Below are 26,052 nucleotides of genomic sequence, written 5' to 3'. Positions count from 1 at the left end.
TCCCCACTACTTTAATCAAATTTTCACATTGCCCACCCAGAGGCTTTGTGATAGGGCAAGGATGGAAAGGAATGTTCAATCCATATGCATTGCCTGGCTGACAGACTGGCTGCATTCATACATCTAAGTAAGCCAAGGGTTCTCAAACTGGGGGTTGGGACCTGTCGGGGGGTCCCTAACAACTCAGGAGAGCAGGGGTCTTATCCAGCATGTCCAAGGTGGGGACTCTGATTCACACAAGTACGCAACAAGCAAAGGGAGCCAGTATTTTCATGCCTTTCTCACTTAATTATTGGTCTTCAGCTTGTATACTAGTCCAAAATTCAGGAAGATAACATAAAGTGAAGACCTGCTCTGCCTTCTCTGAGGCATAGGTGGACAAGGGGACAGGAGCTCCATGGGGAAGGGGAAAGAGGGACAGGAGCTGAAAAACACCTGCCTCCTCCACTGCTCACAAAGCCAAGGGCAGGCGCAGTGGTGGCACTTCTTTATCTGATAGACCAGAGGAAAGTTCCCTCTTGGGAGACACTTGCTAGAGCTCATCTAGTGAGTGGCCAAGAAGTGTCATTGCTGTGTTGCCCTTGGCTATGTAAGCAGCAGCAATTCCAAGTGTTTTTCAGCTCCTGTCCACCTGTCCGTCTCTCCATGCCTTGGAGACTTGGAGGCATGGGAAGGCAAGTCGGAGCAGCTCCTCGCTTTACATTCTCAACAGTCTTTCTTCCTGAATTTTGGATTAGTGTGCAAGCTGAGTACCAATAATTAAGAGAGAAAGCCATGAAAAATGCTGACTCCCTTTGCTTGATTCCTATTGTGTGAATCGGAATCCATACCTTGGACATGTTGGATAAGGCCCTTGCTTTCTTGACAGTTCCCTCCAGAGTTGTTTGGGATTCCCTTTTAAGTGGCTTGGGTTGGGACTCCCTGTGGGGTCCCAACCCCCAATACAAGAACTTTTGTGTTAAGTGATTAGTGTCAATCAGGACTTAATTCAGTAATTTAAAAAAATCTCCAGTTTAAGATGAGAGTTAAGATGGCCTTACATTTTCACTCATGCTCTAAAAAGCATGGGAATTCCAAGTTAAGGTTCCCATCTTATCTTTCGCTAGAGGTGTGCAGAACCTGTTCAGTTTGAACCAGTCCCGTACAACTGGCTCAAGCTCAAACTGTACCAGCACCACCCCCACCACCATCCCAAAGGGGGCTGGTCCTAGTTCAAACTGAGCAGGGCCTGGTTTGGATCGAACTGGTTCAACCCAGTTTGACCTGGTTCAAGGGGCTCTGCTTGTAAAGTGGAATCCACTGAGGAGTCCTCTTTACAAGCAAAGGGGATTCCTCCTAAGGAGGTTCAAAGCGGGGTGGGGCGGGCAGGAAGGCACCTTGCTGCTGGTGGTGCAGTGGCTCCTCGGCAGCGGCTCCTCTAAGCCCTGAAGGCACTCCCCTCAGTAGTATGGGCAAGAAGCAGCCCAGTTCTGGCCTCTGCGCATGCATAGAGGCTAGAACCAGGCTACCGTCAGCCCATGCTGCTGTGGGGGAGTGCCGGTGGGGTCTGGAGAAGCTGCCGCCACCTCTGCATTGCTGGCAGTAAGGCGCCTCCTCACCCACCCTTTGAACCCCCCTTTGCTTGTAAAGGGGAATCCTCAATGGGCAAAGGGGACAAACTGCCCCTGGGCCCCACAAGGCTGACAATTTCCAACATACTATTGTTATCTACTGACAGCATTTGGGGGAGCAAGACTGTATCTTGCCCCAGGTGACCTCTCTGCTCTGAATACTGCAGGTGGCGGCTACAGCTCAGGTAGTGACCTTTGATATGAGCATACAGATATTACAGTTACAAGTGGCCCTATTTCTATCTGTGGCATGTTGGAAAGTATATGGGCTTAAACAATATAAATATCTGTTGCTGGGTTTGAATTTGCAGCATACATGACATTAAATTAGGATTCCAAAACAAGTCAAAAAAACTTGCCCTGCATTAAGTAAGCAGGTAATACATTGCATGAATAACAGTATATAATATCTGTACTGAATATTTCAGTACTGAAGTGGTTAGAGCAGGGGCGTAACTATAATAGGACAAGGGGAGACAGTTGTCTGGGGGCCCACTGCCTTGGGGGCCATCCCAGAGGCAAGTCACATGACTGACTCCCCCTACTGCGCACCCGCCCGGGCTTCCTTCAGTTGTATTCATCCTCCGAAATTGATGTGAGTGTTAATTTTACTATGCTTTTTGTTACCACTATTTAGCCTCATTTGAGATTTCTTTACTTCATGAGCTGAGCTTCAGTGGGGTGGGGCGGGGTCCCATTTTAAAATCTTGTCTCTAGGCCCACTCCAACCTTGCTACGCCCCTGGGTTAGAGTTGGAAGAAATTGTTTTATGGAATGCACATGAGCAGAGAATCTGATTTAAGAAGCTGCTCCATATTAAAATAAATGGGCGAGGAGGAAGAAAAGAGGATCTGCTCCAGAGCATTCCAGCCAGAGCTAAATGCTACAAGAAGCAAAACACAGGGGTTTTTGTTTTTTGTTTTGGTTGAGTGAAGATACACCCATGATATAAAAGACTATTTTGGAAGCACTATTAATCTGTTTACACTTCATGTGGATTTTTGCAATGGATAGTGGGATTGGGAAACTGACATTTCGAAGGAAGTCAGTGACAAATATGACATTTGTGCTTGGAATTTCTTTACATTTTAAGACGTTTTTACATGGGATTAGACATGCTGTAAAAGTCTTGCCATAAAAATCTGTGTGATCAGCAAAATCATTGCTATTTTTCTTAAAACAGACAGTGCAATACTATGCATGTATATTAAGATGCAAGGCACACCATATTCAATGAGATTTACTCCCTTGTGAGTACGTTTAGGATTGCAGCCATAACTGATTGTAAGGACACATGTTTTCTCTAAAATATGAGTATTTTATCAAGGGCCTCCTTTTTGTTTCTTTTAAAAGAAAACATAGTGCTACTGGTTCAATGTTGAGTCTGAAAAATAGGAGGTGATAAAAAGGGCTGATCTCCTTCTCTTTTATTTTGGCAGTGGTGGATTAACGGAGAGGCAGAGTAAGCATTCAGCTACAGCAGCAAAATTTGAGGAGCGGCAAATTTTGCTCCTCCTCAAATTTTGCCACAGCTCTCAGCAAGGGTGGAGTGGGTGAGGAGAAAGTCCTCCCTTTTACCTTATTTTTTAAAAAGGCAAACCCTTTTTGTTTAAGTTAAAAGGGTGGCAAAAGCCTTTTTGCCTATGGGAGGCAAAAAGCTTAATCCCCCCCTGTATTCTGGCTTTTCATCTGTCTTCTGTCCATAGCCCATAATTCACTCCTTGGGCTCTTATGATCTGATGCTTTCTAATAATGCAGATGGCCTGTTAATCCCTCTTTTTCTATTTTCTTATTTCCCCAGATAATGCTTCATCATGCTTCACAGCTGAGTTGGAATATTAAGCAAGGCTTCCATTATTAGTCAGCACTATTATGATCATCCCCCTCCTGTGTGGTATTACAGTCAGCAGAGCTGCCACTGGTCACAAAATAGCTAGGCTGCTGTAAGCTGCTGTTACTGTATTTATTTACTAACTAGGAATTTCAGATGCTTCCTGGATGATGTATTTCCAAGATGGCCTAAGGAGATGGCACAGGATAATGCAAAGTCACCCCTTTCCTCACTTCTGAGGCCCTGAATTGTTTGAAAGCAGCAGTGTTGTAGGTGCAGACAATAAAAAGCCTATGTCTGCCAAAGGTTCATACTGTTATGCAGCCAAGTTTTCAGCAGACTGAAAAATGGGACCATGCTTTCGGTTTCTCACCAGTGGGAAATTTGTGCCTACCAAGCTGTATTGGATGTAATTAGGGACAAAGGGTAGCTGCAAAGCTGGCTGGGTCTGAGCTAATGTGATCTCTTTGAAAAAGAAACTTGGCTCAAAAAACTTTTCTCCCAGAAGCATAAATTGAATAGAGCTGAAAATTCAAAGGGATCAGATTAAAATGTATCAGATTGGCTGTATTTCCATGACAGCAGTGGGAGCAGCAATTCCCCACGTCCCCGTCTCCCTACCATGAATTGGCACAGAGCAGACAACTTTGTATTCATTTTTTGGTATAGTCTGTGGTACTAAGGGGCAAACCCAGAAGCATCCTGGTTTCTTCAGTGTAAGACTTTTCATTTCGTGATGGTTGTATTTTCCTGAATTACAGTACCTGTGGCCAGATATTTAGCTCCACAGCGGTTCTCCTGATAGAAGATGTGGCTCCTTTCTCAATAAATGAGTGGAGTACTATTCTGTTATACAAAGAGTCTGAAACTAGGCGTGTGTGGAAATGGTTCAAATCGAACCCGTTTCAGGTAGAACCAGCCCAGTTTGACAGGTCCAAGCTCCAACTAGACAGCTCTTTCAAAAGGGGGGGGCGGTCCGAGTTCACACTGAACCAGGCCTAGTTTGGATGGAACCAGGTCGACTCAGTTCAACCCCATTTGAGTGGCTATGCTTGTAAAGGGGAATCTGGTAAGGATTCCCCTTTACAAGCAAATGGGATTCCCAACTCTAAAAAGGGGTTGAAGGGACAGGTGAGAGGGTACCTTACCACACCGGTGGCTCCGCCAGCTCCTCTAGACTGCCGGTAAGGTGTCCTTTTGCCTGTGCCCCCACCACTGCCCCTACAACCCCCTTTTAGAGTTAGGAATCCCTTACGTTTGTAAAGGGGAATTCTGAATCAGTTTGACCTGGTTCAACTGCACAAACTGACACACCGGCCGGCTCTAACAAACTGGTTTGTGGACTGGCAGTTCAGTTTGAATGTAATCTGGACCGCCCAGGATGATTTCATGCACACCCCTTTCTGAAACTAATGCACCAGGTCCATATTTTCTTTCTGCCCCAAGTGTGGACAGGTATACATCTGTACACAGGTATGGCAGTACATTTCCTATCTGTACCAGGCATTTGAGGGGCCTGTACCCAGGTTAACTTTTAAAATGCATGCAGGTACAGTCATTCACACAAAAACATGCACAATAGCTGAAAAGGGCCATTATGGCTCCTATGTTCATAAGAGCAAATTAAAAAATACCCTGATGGAGTCAATGTTGGGGTAGGGTACAGAGCAGCGAAATGGCAGAGGCTAAACCTGGAAGAGCCTGGGAACGGAGCAGCCCAGCCCAAAAGCCATGTATTTGCCTTAAGTGTCAAGTTTTTAAAGTGCTGGGGGGATGGGTCTTTCACCTTATGTTTTTGGCTACTAGCTCCAATGCAAAAAGAAGTAGTAGTGTTTTTCTCCTTACTAATGGATGGTCCTAGATTAAATACTGTTTTCCCCCAAGTTCTTTGATGTTAGAAATCAGGGATCATTTTAAATTCAGAGTCATCTTATATTCAGGTAAATATGGTGTATATATATCTCAGAGAAATTTAGCCAGTAATTCTGCAAAACGCCAAATATTCTCATTCTGTTCTCTTCTTTAGTGTTTTTGTAATCAGTATCTCTAAATCAGGTTTGTACTACATTTACAGTGAAACCTGAAGGCCAGGTAGCCACAGTCCTTTTCTCAGGACCTCAGTGTAATGCTGTTGCTTGCCATGTAAAAGGAGTGAGGTAGGTTGCTTTGTTTAAAAAAAGACCTTAACAATCCTGAAATGCAAATATTTGGACCTCGCCCAATGAGTGATGAGTGTTGCTGGCTTCTCCACTCTACTTTAAAATGGCAGCAGTGTTTAGAGTAAGTCCTAGGGCTCCTAGGGAGCAGCCAAAAGCACCACTCAGCCTGATTAACTGGGGTCAGCGTCAGTGAGGCTCCCCATCAGCCTGTCATAAGCTGAAAGACTCCCCGCAGTCCTGTGTGGAGCCCCTCCCTATTTTCTTCATTATCTCCCTCACTGAGGGGCCACTGGAGAGAGGGGTGAACACAAGCCCCCTCTCCCCTAGCTACACCCCTGGCCTCAGTGTATAATTGGTGTCCCATTTCAGGTGTTGACTGTAACTATTTCCACAGAGTTTCCCGAAAAGACAACAGTCACTGGGAAAGGCGGTGATGATCCATAAACTCTTCTTCATTTTCAGCTTGCTTTATCCTCAGAGTTCCTTCCTGATGGGGTTTTTTTTTTTTAAAGGATGCTGAAGCAAATTGAGGGTTGTTATGAATGGATATGTGACTTATTTAAAATCACCCTTCTTGTTCTATTCTCTTGCAAGCAGCACAGCTTACAGAGAAACCATAGGAGATAACCAAATGAATCAATAGCTTGACTCGCTCTTTAGACTTTTCATTGCTGTGTGTCAGCAACAAAGCCACTATTCAGGCACCAACATCTGCCTTGGTTTGCACCCCCATGGGTAATTCCAAAAACAATGGTTAAACACTCTACATTGATCATTATCGATTAGTCCTTATTACAGAGCCATAGAAGCACTAGCATTACTGCACTGCAAGCTATATATTGTCTCTCAGGCTTTAGAGGATGTGAAAAAGGTTTGGGAACATTTTAAGCACATATTTTGATCCCTATTTTAATGAAATTTCTCTGTATTGTATTCTTTGAGCCATAGTGCAAGAAATAAATAATAACATTGGTTGGGGAAGGAAACAAAGAATATTCTAAGACTACTGCAGCTGTTATACAGAACAAGCATAACAGACAGAGAATATAGGAGATGGGGTACCCTTGTGCATATGATAGTTCCCTGCATAATTATTCCCCATGTACTTCATTGGAGGTGGCAGTTCTGCCTACATAAAAGAATGTGCAAATGGAACTGAATCTTGTTGAAGTGAATGGAGAAGTCTGCATGTGGCCAGGATGCAAGTTTATGTATCTCACTTCTTGTAATACAGCTAAATGTGGGGAAAGCATTGTGTTTTGAAATGATGTGAAGTTATATGAATGCTCACCTATGGTGTTTGATCTGCGATGACTCGTTCACACATGCTGCAGTCATTGAGTAATGGACACACATGCATGAACACAGGCTTCGTGCTGGGGAAAACAGTTTGCCCGGTTTCTTTTGTTTCCAATTAGTCTCTTCTACAAGCCTTCAGCTTTCTCTTATGCTTATATCAAGTTTATAACAAGCATTTCTTTGTGAAATGAAGCTTCAAAGGGACATAATCATGTATGAATTATCTAAATATTAAAAAGGTACATTTATTATGTTAGATGGAAAGATTTCAGATGTCAGAACTCTCCTGGAGCATTTTCAGATAGCGGCTTTAACCCGAGTTTACTGCAAGGCTTTACTGTGAGTTTGAAGTTGCCCAAAAAACCAGCTGCAAAAATTGGATTTTTTTACCCAGATATAAACCAGGCTACACTCTAAAGCACAATTAAAAATCCAAATCATGTGTGAAGTGCTTGCTCCCTGATAGTTCGCTGGAACTTCAGGGTAAATCTGGCCAACATGTGAACACACACCCTCCATTCTGGAAGAAATGCGAACTAAAAGCCCTGTGTGAAAAAGTTCCTGTTTTCAGTTTTTTGTTCTAGATGTGCAGAATTTTTAAAAGGATGCTTCTAAAGGCTCTTGTTTACTAAAATAACTAATTATATGCCTATTTTACACATCTGCAAGGTTCTACAACTATATATTATTTACCTATTTGCCTTTGCAGGGCTAGCCTGACAAAGATAAAATATTGGCAGGTTAGTCATCTGTCTATATTCTCACACCAGAAAGTGGCAGTTTCTGTTTTTCAGAAACATCTTCTTACAGCAAAATAATTCAGTATTTCCTCATAGTAGTTTCCTCCCTCCCCTTTCCTCCTCACTAAGAAAATAATAAAGGTCCTTGTATTTGTACTTCAAGAAAGGCACTCTCTCTCGTGCGCGTGCGCTCTCTCTCTCTGGGGCATGCCTATTCCAACATAATGTTTTTCCTTTACAGAAAAACAGATATGAAATATGTTGGGTCAGTATGCACAATCCATGTTTTTCTTGTTTAAAAAATCAATTAAGAAACCAGGCAGGGAGAATAGCAATTGTTTTATATACTGTGTTATCAACATTGTCCTTGATAACATAAGATTCAGAGAAGGAAACTTTGTCAGTTCTTGATACTAAAACATACTTACACTCATTAAATGTTGTGTTATGAGTTATGCCTGTACCAGCTCTAAACAGATTAAGGTAACTAGGTTCCTCCTTAACAGGGTTTGCAAACTTGTTTCAAATGCTTGTTAAAATAGAAACTGTGGTTAGCATTAACTGTAATTACCTCAGGGAAAGGGCTGAGGGAATTTGCATCAGATTAAAAGGGACTGTGGAGAGACAATATATGAAGTCACAGTCCACTCCTGATCTTAGCAGTGGTTCCTATAATTCAGGTTTCTTTTCCCCTTGGAATAGCTCTATTTTAATAATTTTTTGAAAGTATTATTTTAAAATGTATATCTCCCTTTAAATGACTTCCCAAAGCATTTTCGATTGCAGAAAAAGGCTCCACAGCGACTGTGGTAAGCCTGCTATATGGATCACATAGCCTGGAGTTAACTCTGCACCATGCCCTTCAAGTTGGCTTCACTAGCAAAGGACCAGCAGAGGACAAAGCATCCCAAAATCTGGATGGCAAGGCTCAGAAAAGCTGGAAAAGCATGGATAGATAGAGCTGTCAGAACATTTAGCCTTCTCAAATTCTCCGAATGTCTCGCTTTCTTGGAAACTCTCTGTAAGAATAGGCACAGAAGTCCCACTTATTCTGTATCCTGTGTATTAAAAACACACACACACACACATTTGGCCATTCCAGTAATAGTGGAGGAAACTGTCTTCAGGAATTTCTTTCCCCACTCCCAATCTGACATGATTCCACTTCCCTCCACCCATTCTTCTAAACACTTCCTGGAAAATCATGCCTACACAGCCTGGCCAGTTTCTCCTTACATTTTGTGATAGCCTGTAGCATTTCAGTCATCTGTCAAATTCCCAGTTTATTGCCATAGATATTTTTATAGGAAGAACCTAAGTTATATCATACATAAACTGACATCCAAGATAGAAATAAGGTGATACTAAGATACATAGGCTACAATCTTGCACAAAACCTGTGAAAGCCAAAGGGTTCCTAGCATCATAATCGTGCAGAAGTGCAACTCTGCTTAAATTTTATGACCCTGCAGCACAGGATATATTTAGTTATGGAAATTATTTGCTGCTTAGATGTCACCAACAATGACTTGGCATGAAACTAATGTCTGCAATTGCTCAAAATAACAAATGGAGGAAAGGAAAACCATGTTTGCTGCTTTGTAAGTAGCAATCAGATTTGAAAGATGACAGATCATGATGATGATCTTATTTAATAAACTAGTCTGTTCTTTTAAATAATTTCTAGATGGGATGATCATCCATGCTCATTTGTAATTGATATATGGAAAATATTATTATATTGGATGAGCAAGACTATGGCATTCTTGGATGTAAATTTCTGTTTTCTTTAATCAGCTTATGTTACTGCTCCATGGCAGTAGAGCTATAAAAACTACAATTCCCAGCACACTTTGCACCTGCACATACTGATCATGGTGAGCCAGGCATCAGGGAGGTGAGAGACAAGAAATATGCCCCTCCACTCTCCTGATGCCACAGTTGGCACCACAAAGAAGGTGAGTGGTGGAAGAGAGCTTGGGAGGCAGTGAGGGGAGGGGTCGGGGTTGTGGGAGGGATCAGATCAGACTGTCACACTCCCAGTGACAACACTAAGAGATGAACAGGGTCCAAAACAGTGTAAACTGCTCTCACCATTAGCTTCAAGGCTGGTTGAAAAACAATTATTTTCCAAGATGGGAGAGAATATTCATTTTTTTGCATATGGTGGCTAGACGAACAGGCATGATCCAACGGTGAGGAGGGGAAATGAACAATCCTGATGAGAAAGGGTGGGAAGAGAGCTGGTCTTGTGGTAGTGAGCATGACTTGTCCTCTTAGCTAAGCAGGATCCACCCTGGTTGTATATGAAAGGAAGACTAGAAGTGTGAGCACTGTAAGATATTCCCCTCAAGGGATGGAGCCAATCTGGGAAGAGGATCTCTGTTCTAAGTTCCTTCCCTGGCATCTCCAAGATAGGGCTGAGAGAGATTCCTGCCTGCAACCTTGGAAGAGCCGCTGCCAGTCTGTGTAGACAATACTGAGCTAGATGGACCTATGGTCTCACTCAGTATATGGCAGCTTCTTACGTTCCTAAGTAAATGGCACCTGTAGTGGTGGGGGCCTGTCATTTGTGGCCCCCTGAGCCTCTCCCTGAACTCATGCCTAACGCAACCACCTCAGCCTATCACAGGGCATCTCCTGTTCTGTGTACAGGTGAAACTCGGAAAATTAGAATATTGTGCAAAAGTCCATTAATTTCAGTAATGCAAATTAAAAGGTGAAACTGATATATGAGACAGACGCATTACATGCAAAGCGAGATAAGTCAAGCCTTAATTTGTTATAATTGTGATGATCATGGCATACAGCTCATGAAAACCCCAAATCCACAATCTCAGAAAATTAGAATATTACATGGAACCAAGAAGACAAGGATTGAAGAATAGAACAATATCGGACCTCTGAAAAGTATACAGTGTACTGTGCTTGATTGGCCAGCAAACACGCCTGACATGACCCCATAGAGAATCTATGGGGCATTGCCAAGAGAAGGATGAGAGACATGAGACCAAACAATGCAGAATTGCTGAAGGCCGCTAATGAAGCATCCTGGTCTTCCACAATACCTCATCAGTGCCACAGGCTGATAGCATCCATGCCACACTGCATTGAGGCAGTAATTGCTGCAAAAGGGGCCCAAACCAAGTACTGAATACATATGCATGCTTATACTTTTCAGAGGTCCGATATTGTTCTATTCTTCAATCCTTGTCTTCTTGGTTCCATGTAATATTCTAATTTTCTGAGATTGTGGATTTGGGGTTTTCATGAGCTGTACGCCATGATCATCACAATTATAACAAATTAAGGCTTGACTTATCTCGCTTTGCATGTAATGCGTCTGTCTCATATATCAGTTTCACCTTTTAATTTGCATTACTGAAATTAATGGACTTTTGCACGATATTCTAATTTTCCGAGTTTCACCTGTAGTTTAAGATGACCCGCCCCCACCTCTGCTGACTCAGTTTGACATTTCGTAACAGAGGCCAGCCTTTTAAAACTTCCAGTTTTCATATCCACCTAAGGATATGGCACCAACTGATGCTTTTCATTATCTCTTCTAACAAAGATCACAAGGAGCTTCTGGAATGAGTACCTAATCCTGTGACCACCTGCCACCTAAGCACCTAATTGTGAAGTTTTTAATGCTAAACTTAGAGGCTCTACACACGATCTGTGTGTAGAGCCTGGAAGGGTTCTGCAGGGAGAGTGGGCTAGCCCGGGCTCGCCTGCAAGCTCAGTGATTCTCATGATGGGAGAAAACCAGGCTGGGGTTTTCTCTCATTGTGAGAATAGCCTCTTAGAATCTCATTACAGAAACACTAGCTTGTTAACTGTTATTTTGAGTTAATATTGGCTGACGTGAGACAAATTACTCAATGTAATCTGATTGAAATTAAACCTGTCCTTTTAATTTCAGTTGGAGTACTTTGAGTAATTTACCTCATGTCAAACATTTTTTTACTAGTTAATTTCCAGTCTCTGTTTGATTTTCAATTCAAAAGTAGAATAATTGTATTTGTACAGTGGATTTTCTCTATTTAAATGGTTTTATAACACTATTATTGAACTGACTAATACAATTACATTTACTTCATTTTTCCTTAATGGCCTATTAAGAAAAGGTTTTCTTAGGTTATGTTTGCACCTGCTCAGCACTTATAAATTTTCATTCCTCCTACTTTGTTACTGTAAAACATTTTGCATGATTATTGTCTGTGTATATGCCAGGTATCCCCACTGGTATGATCCCCCAGACTATGGGAAACATCTATATCAGGCAGCAGTGATATAGGAAGGTGCTGAAAGGCATCATAGGAGGCATCAGGAGGAGGCAATACCCTTCCTGTATTCTACCAAAGACAACCACATGACTCTGTGGTTGCCAGGAGTCGACACCAACTTGACAGCACAACCTTTCCTTTCCTTTATATACCAGGTAACCACTACAGTAGCTGAAAATAGAGTAAGCAGTTACAGCTGGGAAAGTAGAGAGGAAGTCCTGAACCAAAGCTGTCACTCACCCCCTCCTGCCAGGTGCTCACAGTTACTGCCCTTTTTGTGTGAAGGGGGAAGCACCATAACCACGATGGCCAACATTTCTGTGACCAGCGGCCTGGTTCATCTGAGGCCATTGTTCACAGAACAATGTGCCCTAGAACAGTTGGCCTTGGAACCAACCAGAGAGAAGGCAACCTTGGACTTAATCCTGAGTGGCACTCAGGACCTGGCGTGTGATGTCAGTGCCATCGACCCTTTAGGGAACAGTGACCATAGTGCGATCAAATTCAGCATACATGCAGGGAGAGAATCACCAAGGAAGTCTAACACAGACACTTTGAATTTCAGAAGAGGAAACTTTTACAAAATGAAGAGTATGGTGAAAAGAAAGCTGAAAGGGAAAACCAGGAGAGTCACTTCACTCCAGAATGCATGGAGTTTACTCAAATCCACAATGCTAGAAGCCCAGTTAGATTGCATACCCAAAAGGAGGAAAGGTACCAATAAGTCCAGGAGGAGGCCAGCATGGCTAACAGGTAAAGTCAAGGAAGCCATAGAGGGGAAGAAGACTTCTTTCTGAAATTGGAAGGGCTGTCCAAATGAAGAGAACAGAAAGGAACACAAATTCTGGCAAAAGAAATGCAAGGTGACAATAAGGGAGGCAAAAAGAGAGTTTGAGGAACATTTAGCTAAAAACATCAAGGGGAATAACAAAAACTTCTTTAAATATATCAGAAGCAGGAAACCTGCCAGTGAGGTGGTTGGACCATTAGACAATGGGGGAGTGAAAGGGATTATTAAAAAGGATACAGAGGTTGCAGAGAAGCTAAATGAGTTCTTTGCATCTGTCTTCACGGCAGAGGATACTGAGCATATATCTGTTCCTCAACCAGGCTTTTCGGGGATAGAGGCTAAAGAACTGAGTCAGATAGAAGTGACAAGAGATGATGTTCTAAACTGTCTGGAAAAATTAAAAACTAGCAAATTGCCAGAGCCAGATGGCATCCACCCAAGAGTCCTCAAAGAATTCAAATGTGAAATTGTTGACCTCATTGCAAAAATAATTAACTTATCTCTACAATCAGGCTCTGTACCAGAGGACTGGAAAGTAGCAAATGTAACACTGATAAAACCAGACGCACCAGTGGCAACTGCCGACAGACCTCTCCAGATGAGCTCAGCATGCAGTAGGGATCATACAGAAGAAGGCATTCCCTAAGGCCTTCATTGGAGGCCTTAATATCTTCCACAGCATCTCATTTAATTGTTCCTGAGGAACGTGTTGGGTTAATAAACTGTCCCTATGCACTTAATGGCACAGCAGGGAAATGACTTTACTAGCAAGCCAGAGGTTGCCAGTTCAAACCCCCACTGGTATGTTTCCCAGACAGTGATATTGGAAGCTGCTGAAAGGCATCATGGCTATGGTAAACTCCTCCTGTATTTCTACCAAAGACAACCACAGAGGCTCTGTGATCACCAGGAATCAACACCGACTTGATAGTACACTTTACTATGTACCTTTGAGCCACCTAATGGCGCAGTGGGGAAGTAACCTGCCTAAAGACCAGGAAGCTGTTGGTTTGAATCTTTGCTGGTGTGTTTCCTAGAATATGGGAAATTCCTATATCGGGCAGCAGCAATATAGGAAGGTGCTGAAAGGCATCTTCTCATACTATGCAGGAGATGGCAATGGTAAACTCCTCCTGCATTCTGCCAAGAAAACCACATGGCTCTGTGGTCTCCAGGAGTTGACACCAACTCGATAGCACAACCTTTCCTTTTCCTTTATGCACCTTGAGGGCCCACCTTTACATTGCAGCATTTGCTGCCTTCCCAGCTTTCCTTTTTTGCCCTTGCTGTGTTTAAAAACAAGCGTTCCATTGCACTTCATGCCTAAGCCCCAGTCCCACAGCTTTAGGAGCCTGAACTCACAGAAGCAACGATTAAACAATTAGTCCGTTGGCTGTATTCCAGGTATTTTTTTTTGCTGGAGGAGAGGGTGTTTGGAGAGCTGTACAATTTTAATTAGATATTTATGCTACAAATAAGCCCATTATGACTGGAAGTTCCCAATAATGGAAAAGTCAGCATAGCCAGCTCAGACGGCAGGAGCAGATCTGTGCAGCCAGGCATAAGGCCAGACATCACTGTGCTGGCTAAGTGGAACAGAGTCGGTCATAGAAAGCCTCATTGGGACATCACATCTGTATGGATTCAGAGCTTTCTGGGTTCCAGAGAGTGTGCTTCAGACGTTTCCCCCTAAACTTTTTAATATTTTCAAGCAACACAAAACATATCAAAACAAATAAAACAGATTATAACAGCTACATTGTAAATAATTTCACCATTGCAAGAAATACCTTACCCCCAATTTGAAAACAAATATTTAAAGCATTAAATATAAAGTTCAGTTATGAGTACCTTTATAATGTAAGATTAAAATATTATGAAGAGAAACACTACTTTTAACATTTCTGGTTGAGTCTATCCTGTACTAGTAAAGCATTATGGAGCTTTAGGGTCTCTGGCTTTTCCCACCTGTATCTCTTATTTTATTTGGACTGGAAACCAATCCAGACATAGAAAAAACTGGAAGCTTGAGTCAGCCCTTCTCCCACCCCCATCTAAAATATCAGCACTGTGCTGATATTTTAAGGGATTCTTGGACCACCACTCCCTCCCACTCAGTGAATTTTCCATGTTGTGACAGTGCTGCTCTTAGTGGTGGGAATAGATGCTTGAGCTATATTTCTCCCCCAGCTGATGGTCAGGGCAGCATTATCACAGCAATCTGTTAGCAATGAGGAGGTGAAACCCAACTTCTTCTTGGTGCTCTCTGCTCTTTATTCTTGCCCTCAGCCATGATCTGTCAGGACTTCTGGCACAAACCAGGAACCTGAAGTTCTGAGGCCAGATCCTAGCTTGGTGAGCTACCTTGGAATGTCTGTGCTCCAGCCTCAGAATCCTCTTCAGGTGCAGAATGGGAGGTGTGTACATTGAGCCACCGGTTCCCAGGTAGTATGAAACTTCTTCATTGGCAAGATCTTTTGTTCTTCCCTGGGTAGAACAGCATTACCTGCTACCACACTGCATTTCAAGCTGGAATTCTGATGTTTTGAGCTACTGCCACTTACAGTTTCTTGGTTTGTTCCAGGCCTAGATTTGGATATGGCTGCCTCTGACCCCAAATGAGGTTATTGATTTGATCACATCCAGGAGCACCTCATCAGAGTATTGATTGTTTGTTGAGGGATGAGGTAGGGAATGGAAGCACCACCAGAATTCTTACCTAATGTATCAGTTATTTTCAGATGGTGCTTCAGGAAACTCTAGGATTCTGCATAAGCTTATGCAGAGGTTCTTTGATGAGAAGGTTGGTAACAGTGGACAAATTTACCTTAATGACAGCTCACTGACCACTACCAGCCTTCCCAGGTCCTGACCACTACCAGCTCACTGACCACTACCAGCCTTCCCAGGTAATACACTGTCTTGGGGCGGGGGGGAGTGTTTTAATTCATATGGAATAATAGGCCCTGTTGTGAGAGGCTCTGAGGACACCATTCAGTATGCCAAACACCAACCTTATTGTTTTATAACAGGAAGAGAAAAGCAACAAAAAAACCTTCCAGTTCCACCCTTGATGCAACTCACTCCAGTGCTACCTAGTGATTGAACCATAGAATGAACACTAACCTACACAGGCTATAACCAGCACCCAAGAGAACATGTCCCAGAATCCTCTGTTATGGGGAAGTGTTCCATGAGAGACATCAGGGGTGTAGCTATAATAGAGCAGACGGATTCAGAGAACCCTGCCCCTCCCCCCAGCTTCAAGTTCCCTCCCTGGCATCTCCCTGGCTGAGAGAGATTCCTGCCTGAAACCTGTTGGGAATTCTCTCTGGTAGAGAAACCCTTTTTCAATTATAGCAGAGTGCACAGAGCCACAACACAGCGGATTTAGTTAGGCATGCGTGTATGCTGAGAGTAAAGTAACTTGGAGCCAGTTCATAGTTTCAAATCAATATATAAGGCATTTATTAGAGAACTCCATTCTAGATAGGAAAGTGAGGCATTAGGATCTCTAATCTATCTATCTAGCTGGATGCAGATGGATTCTGCATCTTCTCTGCACACATGGTACAGGAAGAGGAGCTTGCTTGCATGTTGCAAGATAGAAGGAACAGGAAGAGAAGAGAGAGGAAGTGTTCCTGAGATTAGCAATCTACACTCCAAAGGGATAGTGTCAGAGCAGTAGAGAAGGGATGACCAATGTCTTGACCCTCTAGCCCTCTGACTCACTAGTCTGTCCTCCACTGTCTTTGAGACAAGAGACAGCGCAAAGTCCTTAACTTCTAACACTGAAACCTTGGAGAAGCCGCAGCCAATCTGTGAAGACAATACTGAGTTAGATAGACCAGTGGTCTGACTCAGTATATGGCAGCTTCCTATGTTCCTCACTCTGAGTGACTGCCGGGGAGAGGGGTGAACACGAGCCCACTCTGCCCTAGCTATGCCCCTGGGAGACATGAATGGGTTCTTCAGCAGACGTGGACATTGTTTCCTGAAAGCAGTAAGTTTTAAAGCAGCTAACTCTAACAGATTATGAATCCAGGTATTCCTATTCAGGGATATAGCAATGTTGGAGTGGGCCTTGGGACAAAAGGTGAAGCTCCCCCCCCCCCCGCACACACACACCATTTTCTTCAGAAAGGCATGAGTGGGAAAGAGAAGAGCAAGCTATCACACAGGCACATTTGTCCTCCACTTGCTTAATTGTAGCTACGCCCCTGCTCAGACAATTAGCGAATGCTTTTCCTAAGGGGGAAGCATAGTCACAGTGTTATTCATCTGTGGGATGCCTCCTGACTCAAGCTAGTGACAGCACTTTTCTGATAAGCCAGTCAGAGGTCCTGGCAGTTCCTCCACCTAACAGATGGCTGGTATTATGAGGGTTCTAGGAGCTGGATGAGGTTCCTGGTCTCATCATCAATTAGGTGGAAGTCTAGGCTGTTGCTTTAGATTTACAGCATGTCCTGTTTCATGTCTCCCAGGATGAGCATTTCACTTCTCAACAGGGTATCACATTTAACATCCCAACAACTCTTGGAACTGTGGCCTTGGGAAAGTCACTCACAACTTCCAGGGTTCTTATAAGGAAGAACTAGCACTGCTATCTTCTTATATTATTAATTCTCCAAGACAGGCCATGCGTGGGGACGTGGTAGAAAGGAGGCGATTGGCTGACAGAGTTTGCAAGCAGAAGCACCTGATTGGGCAATGGGGATTCCATATGCTGATAGGGAGAAGGAGCCTGTGAGAGAAGAAGCACCATGGTGATTGGGCAGTGGGGATTCCATATGCAGATAGGAAGGAGGAGCCTGTGGCACTGTGGTGATTAGGCAGTGGGGATTCCCTATGCAGATAAGGAGGAGAAGTGTGTGATGGTTAAGGTCAGTTGGAATGCAACTGTTACTGGTCAGAAGATGTTCTTGATTGTAGAGGAGAGGAATCTCTCTCTATAAAAGGATAGCAGGCAGGGGTCTGCAAAAAGACGGGTCGTGAGGGAGGAAAGAGCCCCTTCAGGAGAGGGAGGATGCCGTTGTGTGAATTAAATGAGGAAACAAGATGAACAAAATCTGTTAACTCAGGGAGGGAGAGAGAGAAAATACAAGAAGGGAGGGGGAAGAGAGACAGAAGGAAGGGCAAGGGACGGGCCTGAGCCTGTCAGCAGCCTGAGGGGAATGAGCGGCCATGGCAGTACTATCAGCAAGGAAGGGCCCAGTCAACCACTTCTGCTGTTTGGGGCTACCAAGGCCATTGTCAGAGGGAGGCAGGCAGGCAAGGGATGGGCCCGGGCCTGTCAGTGGCCTGAGGGGACGAGCGGCCATGGTGGTGGCAGCAGCGAGGAACAGCCTGGTCAACCACTGCTGCTGCTCCTGGGGGGAGGAGTAGGAGCAGGGTTCAGGTGAGGGTGGTCTCTGGGGATAGGGGGCTGCAGCTTGGCCAATAGGCAGTAGCAATGTTGCAGCCATGACCAAGAAGGCAGAGGGGGATGGAAGCAATGGGATGGAGAAGGAGGAGCAGGAGTGCAGCTCAGGTGAGGGTGGAGAGATCTCTGAGGTGAGGCGAGCAATCAAGTACTAATGCGCAGATGCTCTAGAGCGTGCAAGAGTTCCAGCATTAAATGGAGAGAAATAATGGTGACGATCAGGATGCAGAGGTGGAGGGCTGGCAGGCAAAGCCCCTCTAGCCAGGAAGAGGAGGCGGTGGCGGAGAGAAATAATGGCGGCAGCAAGGAGGTGGGCAGATGGCGGGCAAAGCCCCACCAGCCAGGAGGAGGAGGTGGGAAGAGGCGGCGGGATGGCCTGGCCCGCCCAATGGAGAGAGCTGCGGGCGGAGAGAGCTGCGGGGGTAGAGCAAGCGAGTGAGCTGGTGGGGGGGAGAGCGAGCGAACTGCGGAGGGGAGAGCGAGCAAGAGTGCTGCAGGGGGATGCCATAGGCTCAGTGCACAACTGCACAGATGCTCTGTGCGGGTTTAGCTAGTATAAAAAGAATTATTATTATCTGGCCTGGCCACATTGTTTCCTCATATACTTGCAGGCCACAGAATGACTCCAAGGTGAATGTTTTTGTCATTAGCAAGGGAATGCCATCTTAAGCTTTAGGGAGGAACTGGTTCCAGAACTTAATTTGAATTTAACATATATTAGCTGGAAATATTGCAGAACAAGACATTGAGGCACTTCTCATGAGCAGTGGGAAGTGACAAGAGGAGGTTTGCGGGGAGAGCGGGCTTAGCCCACTCTCCCTGCAGACGATCAAGAGGCAGCCCTGGGTGGCCGGATCAGCTGCCCACACGACTGCTGGCTCCATCGCGGAGCCAGCAGGGGCTGCAGGAATCAGGGGCCGTGTGGCTCCCAGAAGTTCCAGGATGCCCCATGTGAGTGTGTGGGGCATCCTGGAGAGACCCCCAAGCCCGAAATCTACTCATGTGTTGCTATGGCATGGAGCCGCGCCATGGCAGCACACGATTAGGAAACCCGGGAGTGGAGCGCTTGCTCTGCTAACCTGGGCTATGGGGAGGGTTACTTTGGTGAACTAGCCACCAGAGAACCACGGGGCTCACCCGTGAGCCCACTGGTTCTCACGATGGGGGAAAACTGGGCTGGGCTTCTTTAGCCTGGTTTTTCCCCATCATGAGAATAGCCTCATTGAGAGGGGTGTGCACGGAACCGTCTGCCCCGGTTTGGTTCGAGGCCGGACCCTGGTTTGGTCTGGCCTCCATCAAACCCCACCCTCGGTCCTGTAGCCCCTTGGGGGGGCTTTCTGTAGCCACTGGGGGGTCCGCGCGGGTTCCCTCTCTCCCCGTCGGCCTTCCTTATCACCGCCGTGGCCGAGTAAGCGTAGCCTTTTTGGCCCTTTCGGGCCTCCGTAAAAGTGAGCAGCTGCCATTTTGGCAGCTGCTGCACATGTGCAAATGTCCTCTGCAAGGCGGCCCTCACAGAGGGCCGCCAAAATGGTGGCTGCTCGCTTTTATGAAGGCCCGAAAGGGCCAAAAAGGCTATGTTTACCTAGCCGCGGCAGTGATGAGGAAGGCCGACGGGGAGAGAGGGAACCCACGCGGACCCCCCCCCCGGCTACAGAAAGCCCCCCAAAGGGGTTACAGGTACTTACATTTACATTAAAAAAAGATTTTTTTTTAAAGTTCATGGACTTGCCTGACCGGACCTGGTGGTCTGGTTCCAGTCCGACGGAACCGGGGGGGGGGGTTCGATCACGAACCCCTGGACCATACCATTGGACCACGAACCGCCTGACCGATTCCACACATTCCTACTCATTGACTCTCCACACACACACCCTGCCATTAAAACCTAGTTCTAAGTTGCAAAAAGAATGGTAGAGACAACATTAACTAGAGGCAGTACTGGGTCCAAATTAGGTGCTAAAGCAGCAAGCTCTCGGATTCATATAAAGTGTGGAGCGATTTAAAGCACAATGCAGATGGTCAGGAGAGGGTGTCCTTTCTCCTCCAAAACCACCTATTCTCAGCTGTTTCCTTCTTTCAGTGGGTTTTTGGGACAAGAGCATGGATGGGGGAGAGTTTAACATCCCTCCTACCTATTCATGCTGTGCTTTAATTGGCCCTATTTTATAGGAATTGAGCATGATCCACAAGTCCTGCTGTGATAACACCTAGATTGCCCCTTAAGGCAGAATGAGCGTGGACCCTGCATTTCAAATAAGCTCAAAGTGTACTAGGCTGCTTCTGCCAAGCCTTGGCATCCAGTCCCAATACAAAAGCCAAAGTTAGATCTGGGTCTTCTCTCCTCCAAGGCCAAAGTAAGACAGCATCTGTGCTGGGATGCCACCTTATCTGGTTGCCTGCGTGGCCATTCCTCCTTGGGGCCTTCCATCTTCCCTCAAAGGGAGCAGGGGTGAAATGGTTCAAGGCTGGTCAGGTCCCAGTGGGGTTGAGCAGGTGAAACAGGGAAAGCTGCAGGGAACAGCTCCAGTGGGGCAACCATGGGCATGGCAGGAAGTGAGAACAGGGATGGGGGTAGGGCTTGGGGTAGGCTTTAAGCCCTGTCAGCTCTGTACTAGGGCTTTTAAAGCCAAGGCAGCCAATGATGAGAGCTGCTCTTGAGCATGGGAGTTGGAAGTTCCCTTAGAGAGGGAACTGGCTGGATGCAGCAAGCTAGGAGGAGGGCTGAGGGGATGAAGTAACTTTCTCCTCTGGCCTACTCTGAGGCTGACCTTTTCTGTTCACATCCTGTAATTCTTGGTTCAAGAAAGGCCAGGAACACATCTCCTCCCCTTGGAGCCTTACAATCTGTACTTGGGCCAACTGAAAAAGTACAAAGTAAGATGCAAACTATTTTGTCCAGGACTCTTCAGTAGCAAGGATTGAGGGCAGTGAGCATCGTGGAAAAGTCCCAAAGTCTGCAGTTTCTAAAGCCTTGAGATGGAACACAAGAGATTATAAACAGGCATAATTAGATTAGCCACTTTTAGGTGCAAGGCAATTGTTGGAGATGCAGCTCCCGATGGCATTGATTCTTAGCACCAGCAACCCAATTGACCACTAGGGGCACTAAGGGTAGAGATAGTGAGCAAGGGAATCCCCTCTCTGACTATGCTCTGCTTCACCTTTGTTAGACTGATAATCAGGTTTCATTCTCTCACCTGGAGAAAGATACTTCCTGCTTATCCCTCTCCTCTTCCTCTATGTATCTAACAGCAAGGCATGTAGGCTGTATCTATCCCCCTGATGGATTTCCTAAATTTATTTAGAATTTTAGTCTTCAGACAAATGTCTTCAGACAACATTAATTAGCAGTGCTCTCCTTACCTCTGCTACAGCTGGGGTAATCTCTCCCTCCAAGCTCTCTAACAGCAATGTCATTTTGCACCAAGGGCCACTGGGACAAAGAACAAATGGCTCTTTTGAAAATATACAACCTAACAGTGGTGTAGTTCAGTCTCCAGTACTGACTGGAACACACAAATCTCTTGCAAGGCGGAGAGCAGGGAGAAAAAGGGGGAAATATGATAGTCTTTGATTTGGGAAAGCAGAAGATAAATTGTAGGTGGTTTCTCTCTTCAAAGAGAAAGTGACCCCACAAAAACTATACTCCAAGGGGAAATGATCCCACAAAAGCTATATTACATTACACAACTCATTGCTTGGAGAAAGAATGCAAAGTAATCCCAATGTTCAGAGTTCCAGAATATTGCAGTAGCTGGTTTATTCAGGAAATATTATTCATGTATTATGGGGTGGGTGTCACCAGTGGTCATCTAGTGTACCTGGAAAATGTAACATGCAAGTTGGCCCCAAAGGGCAGTGCTCTGGGAAGTAAGGAAAGCTTGCTCTGTGGTGTTAGACTCCATCTGGTTTTTTCCCTTCTCCCGCTCCACGCACCTAGCATTCCACAAGTCTAAAAATAAAGTCAATAAATCAGAGCTTTGGCAACCTGAATGCTTGCTATAGGACTCTGTCCAGCAGTTTATTGTTTGCTTTTCAAAGCGAAGAATTTTTATTCAGCAAAGTCGTCGTTTGCATAGTTTCAGTCAGACACCTAGAATGAAGTCCTTTGTTCCTCTGATAGTGTGGTCAGTGATCTTATGTGTGTGTCTCATGAGTTTCCTGTCTGTCTCCCTATGGTCTTGTCTTCTCTTTTAATCAAAGAATAAGCTTCCCTCTAGACCAGATTATCAGTTTATATTTAAAATAATAATTAAAAATGTTATTGGGGGGGGGGAATCCAATTCCAAAGACTGACTTTACTAATGTGTCTGTTTGAAGGTGTGGGTGTGTGGAGGGGGAGAGAGAGAGAGAGAGTGCTAGCGCTTTGGAAGAGGTATGGTTTGTTCTATTTGCCTGATCCATTGTCATATGTAAGAGGATGAAAGGATTAAAAGGTTTGCTGATACAAAGGAGATGGGGAAACTATCCTCTGAGCATCAGATATTACTTCTTGGATTTTAGTATAAAGTGACTGCTACAGATCAATTGCAGTTGGGAAACACGTGAAATGCTAATGTTACTTCTAACGCCTTATAAAGTAAGCTATACAGAATCAAAAGGATTCTCCCCCCCACCCCACACACACACTTTGATGTTTCTTTCTTTCTAATTATGGGCATGGCCAGATGGAGTGTCCATATTTAGGAACATAGGAAGCTGCCATATACATTGAGTCAGACCACTGGTCCATCTAGCTCAGGATTGTCTACTCAGACTGGCAGCAGCTTCTCTAAGGTTGCAGGCAGGAGTCTTTCTCAGCCCTATCTTGGAGATGCCAGGGTGGGAACTTGAAACCCAAGTATGCAGATGCTCTTCCCAGAGCTGCCCTAAGGGGAATATCCTACAGCAGGCTTTCTTAACCTTGGGCCTCCAGATGGTTTTGGACTACAACTCCCATCATCCTCAGCCACAAAGACCATATCTGGGGATGGTGGGAGTTGTAGTCCAACAACATCTGGGGGCCCAAGGTTAAGAAACCCTGTCCTACAGTGCTCACACATGTAGTCTCCTATTCAAATGCAAACCAAGATGGACCTGCAAAGCAAAGTGGGCTATTCATGCTTGCTGCTACAAGACCAGATCTCCTCCCCGTTGGGCACAACCAGAAATCCAGGAAGTAACCCTAGAAACATAAATACATACCTTTTTCACACACACTCACAATGCAACTCTCCTTCATTCAGCCCATCATATCTGTTGATGGGCGCAGGGATCATAGCTGATAGAAGCTAGGCCTGTGCAAAGTGAGGCTAAGTTGCTTTGCGGGGGCTACCTTGGATCTTCTGAACAGCCCCCAATTTTGCCTCCCCATGTTCAGCCCTGCTTCAAAGAGGCCCACTTCACTTTGAGCCAAACCCTTTGATGACTCAAAGCAAATGGTCAACCTCCCTTACTCCCACCTTGCTTCCACCTGTCAAACTAGCCCTCATAGGAGTTTCCCATGGCCACCCCGCCCTCACCCGCTAGTGCTTTGTGTCTGTTCTTTTTGTGCTGTTTTGAAGATGGATCATCAGGGTGAAGAGAAAAAGCTCTCATTTTTCTCTTTGCTCCCCATCACAAGAGAGGAAGTAGCAACATGCTGCAGTTTGACTAATAGGACAGTTTTTTACCTTTTCCCATGGACTCCTGGGAAATGGTGTGGGTGCTCCTGGGTTTTACATAAGAACATAAGAACAGCCTTGCTGGATCAGGCCCAAGGCCTATCTAGTCCAGCATCCCGTTTCGCACAGTGGCCCACCAGATGCTGCTGGAAGCCACAGGCAGGACTTGAGGGCATGCCCTTTCTCCTGCTGTTACTCCCCCGCAACTGGTACCCAGAGGCACCCCGCCCCCAAGGCTGGAGGTGGCCTACAGCCCTCTGACTAGTAGCCGTCAATAGACCTCTCCTCCATGAAGTTATCCAAACCCCTCTTAAAGCCATTCATGTTGTTGGCTGTCACCACATCTCGTGGCAGAGAATTCCACAAGTTGATTGTGCTTTGTGTGAAAACGTACTTCCGTTTGTTGGTCCTAGATTTCCCGGCAATCAATTTCATGGGATGACCCCTGGTTCTAGTGTTACAGGAGAGGGAGAATAATTTCTCTCTATCTACTTTCTCCACACCATGCATGATTTTATAGACCTCTATCATGTCTCCCCGCAGTCATCTTTTTTTCTAAACTAAATAGCCCCAGGTGTTGTAGCCTAGCCTCATAAGAAAGGTGCTCTAGGCCGTTGATCATCTTGGTTGCCCTCTTCTGCACCTTTTCTAGTTCTAGAATGTCTTTTTTTAGATGTGGTGACCAGAATTGTACACAGTACTCCAGGTGTGGCCGCACCATAGTTTTGTATAAGGGCATTATAATATTAGCCGTTTTATTTTCAGTCCCCTTCCTAATGATCCCTAGCATGGAATTTGCCTTTTTCACAGCTGCTGCACATTGAGTCGACACTTTCAACGAGCTGTCCACCACGACCCCAAGATCCCTCTCCTGGTCAGTCACCGACAGCTCAGATCCCATCAGCATACACTTGACGTTGGGGTTTTTCGTCCCAATGTGCATCACCTTACACTTGCCAACATTGAACCGCATTTGCCACTTTGTCGCCCACTCACCCAGTCTGGAGAGATCCTTTTGGAGCTCTTCACAATCAGTTATGGTTTCACTACCCAAAAGAGTTTGGTATCATCTGCAAATTTGGCCACCCTGCTTCTAGATCATTTATGAATAAATTAAAAAGCACTGGTCCCAGTACAGATCCCTGGGGGACCCCACTTCTTACTTCCCTCGATTGCGAAAATTTATATTTTCTCCATTTCTCCATTTATACCTACCCTCTGTTTCTCCATTTATACCTACCCTCTGTTTGCTGTATTTCAACCAGTTAACGATCCACACAAGTACTTGTCCCCTTATCCCATGACCACTGAGTTTCCTCAGGAGTCATTGATGAGGAACTTTGTCAAAAGCTTTTTGGAAGTCCAGATATACTATGTCAACTGGATCACCTTGATCCACACACTTGTTGACACTCTCAAATAACTCCAAAAGGTTTGTGAGGCAAAATTTATCTTTGCAGAAGCCATGCTGGTTCTATCCCAGCAGGGCCTGTTCTTCTATGTGCTTTACAGTTTTATCCTTGAGGATGCTTTCCATCAATTTGCCTGGAACGGATGTTAAGCTAACCAGCCTCTAATTTCCCAGATCACCTCTGGATCCCTTCTTGAAAATCGGTGTTACATTTGCTACTCTCCAGTCCTCTGGTACAAAACCTGATTGCAGGGATAAGTTATATATTTTAGCAAGGAGGTCTACAATTTCACATTTGAGTTCTTTGAGGACTCTTGGATGGATGCCATCCGGCCCTGGTGATTTGTTAGTTTTCAGTTTTTCCAGACAGTTTAGAACATCATCTCTCGTCACTTCTATCTGACTCAGTTCTTCACCACCATCCCCAAAAAGCCTGGTTGAGGAACAGGTATATGCTCAGTATCCTCTGCCGTGAAGACGGACGCAAAGAACTCATTTAGCTTCTCTGCAACCTCCATATCCTCCATAATAATCCCTTTTACTCCCTCATTGTTTTTGTAGCCTTTTCTTAGGCTGTGGCCATTGCTACAGTTTTAGGCCATTTGCTACAGCTTTTTTGTGAGGAGCCTATTCTCCTCACCCCTGTGGATCCTGGTAAGTAGTTTGAGGGATGGGCTGAAGTGAAACTGCAAGAGGCCAAATGGTTTGGCCTGGATTGCTTCTCTTTAACCCCAATTTGACACACACATCCCACCACCAGACAGTGCTTTGCTTCAGGCTGAAAGGCATCTAAGTGAACCAAACCCAAATAGGCTTCCAAAGCTTCTCACAGTCCCTTTGGAAGCTCATGAGGAGGTCA

This window comes from Hemicordylus capensis, chromosome 3 (assembly GCF_027244095.1).
Source record: "Hemicordylus capensis ecotype Gifberg chromosome 3, rHemCap1.1.pri, whole genome shotgun sequence".
In the NCBI taxonomy this organism is placed as follows: domain Eukaryota; kingdom Metazoa; phylum Chordata; class Lepidosauria; order Squamata; family Cordylidae; genus Hemicordylus; species Hemicordylus capensis.
This window is presented reverse-complemented; position numbering follows the sequence as displayed.